We start from the raw sequence: 9,803 nt of genomic DNA, 5'->3' as shown, positions 1-9,803 counted from the left end.
GGACTAAAATTTAAGATTCTCAAAATTAATATATATAATAGAAGTATTTTAGTTATTTTCTATAATAGGGTATTGTAGTTATTTTCTATAAAAAAATAATATTAATTTAGACTAGTTTAAAATTTGATTTAATATTTTTTGGTCAAATCAATTTGTCTAACTTAATTTTGACAAAAATAACACGATTTAATCGATTATATGTGTTAAATTTTAATTATTAAAAAATATATTTAAAAAACAATATTTTAGACTTCTTTATCTTAGTGACTCCCTTTCGAGAATAGTGAGGATATGATTTAATTTGAACATAACAAGTGAACATTAGTAGCCTTTACTTATAATAATGTTCATGCATGCAAGTATATGTAGCTATACAACAATTGGATCATTATACAATATTATTATAATTTTTAAGAACAATTATTAATCACTGGTATATATCATTCTTAGTAATAAAAATGTTCATGCAAGTATATAGCTAAATCTTTGGTATATTTTGATGATTATAGTGTTGTGCATTCATATGCATGCATCCATGCAGGTTCGGTTGGAAGTTGAAGGTCGTTATGGTTTCGGGAAGTCCATTCGAGAGAGAGTTAAATTGTGGAGAATGGGAAAAATCTCTCGACCTGAGGTTTTCCATCAGGTTTCTACTCTTATCACTATATCTTAATTAATCGTTCCACGAGTAATAAATATTATTATTTTAAACTAATATTTAGTTAATAATAATTTACTTCTATATTTATAAAAGGAATTTGTGCAAATTAGTAATTTTTAGTATTTTTGATTATCTTTTGTCCAACACAAATACTAAATTATCATTGTACTAATTTATGTGCACAAATTTTAAAAAATATTTATGTAAATATCATAAATATAAACAATATTAATTCATGTATGTAAAATTCTAATAAATATAGGTGCATATTATATACTTTTTGTATATAAAACGTATGTAAATATGGATATAAATTATTACTGGCTAAAAATAATAATATTTGCTGATGATGTAGTATTGTTCTTTACTATTATGTTTGTTATTAGAGTTTATATTTATAAATTAGCACAACTTGCATTCATATTTATTAAAATTTATACACATAAATTAATAAAATTTATTTATTAAAAATAATTTTTTTAGTATTTGTGTTGATTAAATATTAGTCAAAATTGTTAAAAACTACTTGTCTCCAAAATTTTCTACTATATTTTTATATATATCTTTATGTGATTTATTGTTATAAACAAATATTTTGTTAAAAAGTTAATTTAAAAGATAAATGCATTCGCACGTTTCTAAAAAGAATATATATTCAAATATTATTATTAATGTAACACTATTATACCTTTTTCTCAAATTTGTTATAAATTACCTTTGGTCTTTCACTTTCTTTTTGAATATATATATATACTGGACCTGTGAAGGTTGTTCCAATTTTAAGAGGCCATGAAGATCTGGTTGAAGAGTTTATTTCATATTTTTCGGAAATAGTAAATTTTCCTTCTTGGGGCCGAAAACGGCCAAGATCATCAATTCATCATAGGTAGCATAGCAGCAAAGATTCGCTTCTGTTTAGTAAATATCTATCATGGTATTACCTAGCTAGCTACATGAATTACATGTTAAATACAGGGAATCAATTAAGTATCTGTACAATATGTACAATGAGGGTTTAGGAATGTTTGATTTAGTAAGATATCAGATGTTTATTATTTCTGGTACCTTAATGGTTATTATGGATAGTATGAGTGTATTGTGTTTGAGAAATTAGTAATATTTGACCTTAAATATTTATTTTTAACTCGTATTGGGCTAAATAAATAACATGTTGTACACGTACAAATACTCCATTTGCTCCCTAGCTAGATTCAGTTAGTTATTATTTATCTCTGGTTGTTCATCAAATGTGTTTAGTTACATGAATAGTACAATTTTGTACACATAGTATTACTAGAATCGATACTATACTGTTGAGTTGATAGTCAAAATTGTCTTTAAAAGATACTCTGATCTTCATTTTCGTCCTCGAAAGATAAATTTAATCAAAATTGTACTCGAAAGATTTAAAATTAATCACATTAGTCATTTCATCCATTCTATCACTAACGACATTAAATTTGCTGACGTGGCAGTTAGCTTGACAACCCAACCTAAACTAGATTCAGATCATACCCGCTTCCAATCCAACCCAAACCCAAACCAAGCAAGAAACAGCGTTCCTTCTTCCCACATTCAACAGCTTCTTCATCTTCTACTTGAAGCTCCACCACGCTGCCGCCCTGCAAGGTGTTCCACATCACCACCTTGCAAGGTGTTCCACGTCGCCGTCAGTTCTTGCACTTTCCTCTACCACGATGCTGCCGGTCCTTGTCCACAGTTCTTTTCTTTGTTCCAATCCCAGAATTCCTTTTCTCCTCCTCTTCTCTCCCTTTCTATTATTCTTTTCGCCACCAACACTAAAACCCTTCTTCTCTATTGATTCCTGATTTAGATGAACATACAAACTTGCTACTCTATACCCATTTCTTGTTTTTCGGATTTTAACTGTGCTGCTAGATGCCCTAGTTGCTCAAACATTGAAACTTTGATATAATATATGGGTCTTTGTTTCAAGTCTCCCAAGGGTGGTGACAGGGTGGTTGCCACCACATATGGAACCAAAGAAAACTATAAGAGCTACAAGATCACTGTACTTTTTGATTTGGTACCTGCACCTCACACGAAGGAAGACATTAACAAGCAGAAACGTGGTGCTGAGAATGCTGCAGGAACTGGTGTTGGTGGTAATCAAAATATTGATTAGTTTTATGTTAAGCATTTGATTCCGATTGAGAGGTTGGCATTTTGGGAATAGGTAGCTGTTGCTTTGCGGAACACCCTCCATCCAATGATGCAGAGATCGCAGCGCTGCGCCCTCTAACTCCTCTCTATTCTCTTCCTCGATCATCACCGTTGGCTTCTGGTGGAACGTGGTCTCTTCCTCCACTACAACTTGCACCGATATGCTCTGCTTGTGTCGGTCTTCCTCTGTGCTCTTTCATGGACACCGTCAAGTTGGAATAAAGACCATTACTAGAAGAATGGCATCGACGAGGAGGCAGCAGCTGTTGGAACTGGCATGGAGGCTAAGACGCGTAGAGGAGAAGAAAATATGTTGAATAGTTGGGTTGAGACTCTAATTTAACGCCGTTAGTGATAGAATGGATGGAGGGACTAACATGATTAATTTTAAATCTTTCGAGGACGATTTTGATTAAATTTATCTTTCGGAGATGAAAATAGAGATCGGTGTATCTTTCAGGGATGATTTTGACTATTAACTCCTATGCTATTATTTTAAGGATAAAATATATTTTTTATTTTTGAATAGTTTGTTAAAAATTTTAAAAGTATATTTATATTTTATTTTAGTTTATTTTTATTTTAAAATTTTTTTATTTGTATCAAGTGTCTCAGTTAATATTTTAAAAATTTATAACTAATTTAACAATAATTTTACAAAAACAATTTTTAATATAAATAAACAAGATATAACTATCATACATTGTTGTTAGATTGGTTCTAAATTTTTTAAAAATTTTGTTATAAAAAATATATTTAATATAAATAAAATTTTTTATAAATTAAATTAAATTAAAATAAAATTTAAAAATATTTTAAAATTTTTTAATAAATTTTAAAGATAAAAAAATATATTTTATCCATTATTTTTATTAAGAAGTTGATATTTTTTTTCATCCTTTGCTCTTTATGTGAGTTGTGAACTTTTTTTTTTCTTTTGGGTCAGATCGATCTTCTTCTCTTTTTAGTTTGTTGCATTATGCTATATTATTACTATTCGAGTAGTGTTTTAAAGTTTGAAATTTGACCCGGCTCTTTTTCAATTCAATTGTTATATCGTCTAGGCACAAAAGTCATGTCAATTTTTTAAAAAAATAATAATAAATTTGTGATGAATTGTTAGATATTTAAAATAATAATATTATTCATATTCACATGTTAACTAAAATTACTTGTTTATATATGTTTGTATCTTTTAGTTGGTTATGAGTTTGTAAGAGTCGAAAATTCAGATTTAAATTGTGTCTACATTAGGTTGAGAGATCAATCTAGGAAAACATTCCAAAACTTAAGTTAATAATGCGTACTTAAAAAGATTTGAGTATATCTACATTTCTCTCAAGTTTTTTTTTTTTTAATTTTATACTTTTTTATAGATATCCGAAAGATATATTTTATTGTCATAATTTATCATTTTGTCGACTTAATAACTTCTTTAATTGCTACTTTATTCGTTATCCTTGCATGAAGTTAATTGATGAGTTTGGAAAATTCTAAATTAATTTGATGATGATTAAATATTATTAAAATAATTAATTATAAAATTATTAATTTGATTTTTAATTTACATTTATTAATTAATAATTTTGTTACATGCAGATTTCATCAATAGACACAAAAGAATGCATGAAGCCCAATTTGATTGACAAAAATAATCAGTTTTTATGCAAAATATTAATATAAGTGACTGATTTATTAAAATGATAATTGGGCCAAAAATTTAAGAAGCAAGCCCAATTAAAATCCTTGCAAGACCAACAAGGGTTAGGTCCAAAATTGAAAATAAAGAGAAAACAAAAGATGAATGCTTCTCACGGACACAAACTCATTCCATGGTTGGAATTCAAATTTTGAATTAAATGGATTTAATGAATGCCTTGGGTATATGGAAAGAAAAAATCTGATTTGATGGCATTTATTGAGTTTGGCACGTTACAAGGCAAAAGCATAGGGATTTGATTTTAATTGATTTTAATTGACAACATTCATTGCTTCCATAGTTTTGCTTTTCTTTCTACTCTCTCTTCTCTCTCTTTGCATTCGGTCACCTCGTTGTCAGAGAAGAAGAAGGTAGAAGCAAGTAATCTGAAGAAAGAAGCAGATGCTAGGCATGTATAATGTAAACCTAACTCATTTTCATTTTCTTCTTTAATTACATTGCAAGTTTTTCTCTGTTCTCTCTTCTCTCTCTTTCGGTCTTGTCTCGCAGGAAAGGAGGGATGAAGCAAGCTATCAGTAAAAATCAAGATGAAGCTAGAAGCAAGCTAAAGACCATCACAATGATGGCAAGAAAAAGAAAACATAAAATATGTAGTGGTTGAGATTTTCACCAAAAATGGTAAGATTTGGTGAGGTAATTTCGAGCTCTTCATACCCAAAAAGAAAGAAGAAGATCTCAGCCAGCAAGGAGAAGATCTTTGGAAGGATGGCTTGTCTCTGATTCTGCTCAACCACCACAGGAGGTAGCTACAGTGGCTACGTGATGAAGGAGGCAGAGATTGGAGCAGATGAAGCTATCATCATCATGAAGCATCAGGGGCTAGTAATTCATCTTGGAGAGCAAGAAAGATGAAGGGCTCGGATTGATGAAGATTGGTGACTAAGGAAGGACTAAAGGTAATTACATGTTGGGTTTTGCATGGGTTATCTCTTCTCTCTCTGACCGAACCGGTTCTGTTTTGAAGAAGAAGAAGTTTAGCTTGGTTGGTTTGGTTTCAACCGTGAAGGCTTCTCCCTATAAGTAAGGGTGAACAGTCAGGGTTTGATTCAAGGAGTGAGAGTGCAAGGCACAGAGTTCTCAAAGCTACACAAGCTAACAGTTTTTCTTCTCCTTCAATATATTCTATTTTGTAATTTTTCTGTTTAACTTTGTCATGTCTTGAGTTTTATGGAAAAAGGCAAATAGTGATATTTGTATAAAAAAAGTCATAGAACAGAAAAAGGCAGAGAGTGAAAAATTAAAAGAAAAAACCATTGATATTCTTAGAGTTCCTTTGTTCATCTATGTTGCGTTTCATAATTCTGTGGAAATTTTTTTGTAAGTTGGGTTAGCACTTTACAATTAAAATCTTGACAGTGACCAAATCAAGTTCAGTTTGGGATTAGATTCTAGACTTGTCTCAGATAAAAATGGTAGTTCTTATAGAGAATTGTGCTTGTACACTATGTTTGGATCAATGGAAATTAGAAGAAAAGAAAACTGAAGGAAGGAAAATTGAAGGAAAATAGAATTTTCCCTTGATTGGATCAGCACAGAAATTGGATGGAAAAGGAAAATAGTAACGTAGGTCCACATCCAAGTTTTCTTTCCCAACTTGCGAAGAAAACTGCTGAGAATTTTAAAGCAAAAGTAAAATTACTAACATGCCCATTATTAAAATTAAAAACAAAATTTATAATATTTCATAAAAAATAAAAAAATAAATTTAAAAAATATTATGGGTATTAATGTAATTTTATACTATTATAATTTTTTTATTTTTTTTTATCCAAACAAAAGAAAATTTTCTTTTTATTTTCTTTCCATCTATTTTCTCTTAATCCAAACATTATACAAATAACTCTACTTTTCATTCTATTTTCTTTCCACTCATTTTCTTTCCTCCCATTTTCTTTTCTTCCACTTTCTTTTCTATATCCAAACAAAGCAGTAATCAAGAATGATTATAGTGAAATTCCATCATCTTTGTGATGGAGACTGGATGTAGGCTACACTACACTTAGCAGCTGAACCAAGATATATCTGGATGTAATTTTTTCTCTCTTCTACTCCATTTCTGTTTCTGTTGCACAGGAGATAAAACCGAAAAATATCTCGTGTCAAGTGACGAGACAAAAAGAAAAGTCTCGTGGCTAGGGACGAGACAAAAAGAAAAGAGTCTCCAAAAAGTATTACAAAGACCAGTAAATATTCAAAAGTAAAAAAGAGACTAAAATTCAACCCTCATTCTCTTAGCCACCGAAACTATCGTTAGTAATATACGAACTCTTTTAACCAAATTTTCAGCATTACATCCTTGTCCAGAACAATATATAAAATTAAAAATACTTTAAAAAAAGTCACATTAATTGTTTGAAATATTCACACACTGATAAATATTTAAATATATATAGGAAAAAATTAAAAGATCATGGAGCATGAACTCATGAAGGACTTTAATTTCAGAAGAAAAAGAGACTTACTAAGAGTGTTTAGTTATGTTTAGTTAAAGTGATGCTATTTGCTTTGGAAACCCTCTTTTACATTGCTGTATAATTGTCCGATTTGGACCCATAATTTTTGTTCATTTTCCATTAGTAAATAAATATCACTTTGTCTTTGAAAAAGAAAAATAAAAGATCATTACTATTTGTATAATTATAAATAAATAGTGTTTTTAATCTTTAACATTTTAAAAATTGATATTTGCTTACTCTCAAAGAATCTTTAAATTATGAGTACAGCTAGGGAACCAAAAACATATCAGCCAAAATCCAGCCAAATATTTTTGGATGAATTCAAAATTTTTACGAGTTAATATATATAGATGTTTCTTCTACTAAGTATTAGAATGTTTTTTTTTCATATTAAATGGATGTTCTTTTATATATTTTTTGAATTTGTGATTGTTAGAAGTAGATAGATTAATGTGAGAAAAAAGATGAAGGTTTTTATAGGTTTTAATTAGGTTTATTTAATCAATTTAAAATTTTTAAAATTTTGATTTTAAAAAATTTAAAATTAATTAATTATTGATATCAATTAATATAGTTTTGTTTAATTTTTGGCTGATAAGTTTTTGGTTCGTTATACTTTTCCTTAAATTATTAGTTTATTGCTTTCAGACGAATCTTTAACTTCAAATTGAATTTTTTAATAAAAGAAGCAATATTTTCCTATATTCAGATTTCAAAGTGTCAAAAACTAACAAAATCACAACACAGAGATAAATATGAGTCCCTACCATTTTTTTTTCAAATTGACAAATATAAAAAATGTTTAGTACAAAAAATTATTAAAATTTATTACTTTTGACTTATTTAATGTATCTTCTATTAAATAAATATTAAATGAGATCAATTTTGGCTATTTAAATTGATTATTTTTTGTTTTTCTAATATTGTCCGTCTAATTAATATATACGCTCCAGCGTCATTAGCTAAACTCAATGCATAAGTTGTTGCTCAAATATAATGTGTCCATTTAGATTTAGCCCTGATTTTAATTCACCAAAAAACTACAAGTCCCAAAACATCAACTATTTTCCTATTTGGGATTGTAAACTATGGTTGATGTTGAATTTTACCCATTTAATGAACATTTTAATCAATCACAGTTTGTATATAATTATACGATTTAAATTTACGTTTTTATTCTCGTATAAATCTCTCTTATTAGCTTCCTAAATACATCCTGAAGAGCTGAAGTAGTATTTTAAATTTTATATTTATAATAAAGCATGGTTTAAAATTTAAACCAATAAAAAATAAGGGACAATATTTTTTTAACCGACGATCAAACTTACTCATATATAAATCAATATATTATAATTTTAGATTTAACTACTCTATTAATTCTTATAATTTTACTAAATTTTTAATTAGATTCTTATATTTTCTTTTTAAATTGAGTCTCTATTATTTTTAATTTTATAATTAAATCTTTTCTAATATAAAAAATATTTGAATTAGTTGAATATTTTTTCACAAATTGAAGGTATTCATAATTTAAAAATTAATTAAATCTTTGACCGTATGTATTTTAAAAAAAATATACTGTAAATTTTAACGTTTTTGATATAAAAATGATCTAATTACAAAATAAAAATAATATAAAAATTTAATTAAAAATATAAAAACTTAATTAAAAATTTAGTAAAACTATAAAGATTAATTAAACTATTATTTTATTTGTCAAATACTCAAATCATGCTATTTTAGCATGGAGTAATGTTATTCTACTACAAATAGAATATAAATAGAATTCTCAACCTATTTATTTAATTGTGGATGATAATTACAATATCCTATAAAAATAAATAAATATTTGGATCAGATATTTTTTCTCGAACAGGAAAGTGTCCTGTGTGATTTCAAGTGGATGTTTTGAATTTGTTAGCAGAAATTGATTTATTCTATTTTTGTTCAGGCGTAGGGTTTATATAGTGGATGAAAAAGTTAGGGTACAGTCCCTTCTTAATGGGTACAAATATCTTTTGATGTTTAAGTACAAATTGCGAGAGAGATATGATGAGAACAACCTCCACAAATAATGAAGTCTTTTAAATATGCAAAAGTAGCTAAAAATCTTGTGAACAAGATTATGGTAAAAACTTTATTAAAAGCGATACTACATTTAGATACCATGCAGTTGAAAGTGATTTTAATGATCTATTCTATTGGATTTTATTTTACCATAAAGGGTATCAATATTATTTGACTATAACATATATAATATTTGATACATATGGTTTTGATAAAACATAATAATTATGTAATGTATTATTCTCAAACATCACAATTAAATTATTATTCGTCCTGGAAGAAATTGATTATAGTATGGATTTTTAAAATCTTATCTTTATTTTAATAATTTTATATGGCTACCGATACCAAAAGCCATTCATAGTATAAGATAAATATTTGGTATTTTATTATTTGAGTGGTTAATTATTATTACATTATTAGAAAAATCTGTGAAATTTATATAAATATTTTTTTTATCGTTAGAACATTTTTTTGCTTATTTATTATTTTAGTATCTATAATTTTCTAACCATATGTGGATTTGAACAGGTTCAAACATCTTTTCATCAAGAGCATATGGATCTTGTTGAAGATTTTGCTTCTATTTTGCGCAACTTTCAACTTTTACACCTCTTGATTAGTTTGCTTGTGCTTGGAATTCTATATTTTGTGATAAACTATATATATTAGAGTGTGAAATATACATTAAAAATATGTAAAATAATACATATAT

This window comes from Arachis duranensis, chromosome 3 (genome assembly GCF_000817695.3).
Source record: "Arachis duranensis cultivar V14167 chromosome 3, aradu.V14167.gnm2.J7QH, whole genome shotgun sequence".
Classification (NCBI taxonomy): Eukaryota; Viridiplantae; Streptophyta; class Magnoliopsida; order Fabales; family Fabaceae; genus Arachis; species Arachis duranensis.
Note: the sequence above shows the minus strand (reverse complement) of the source record.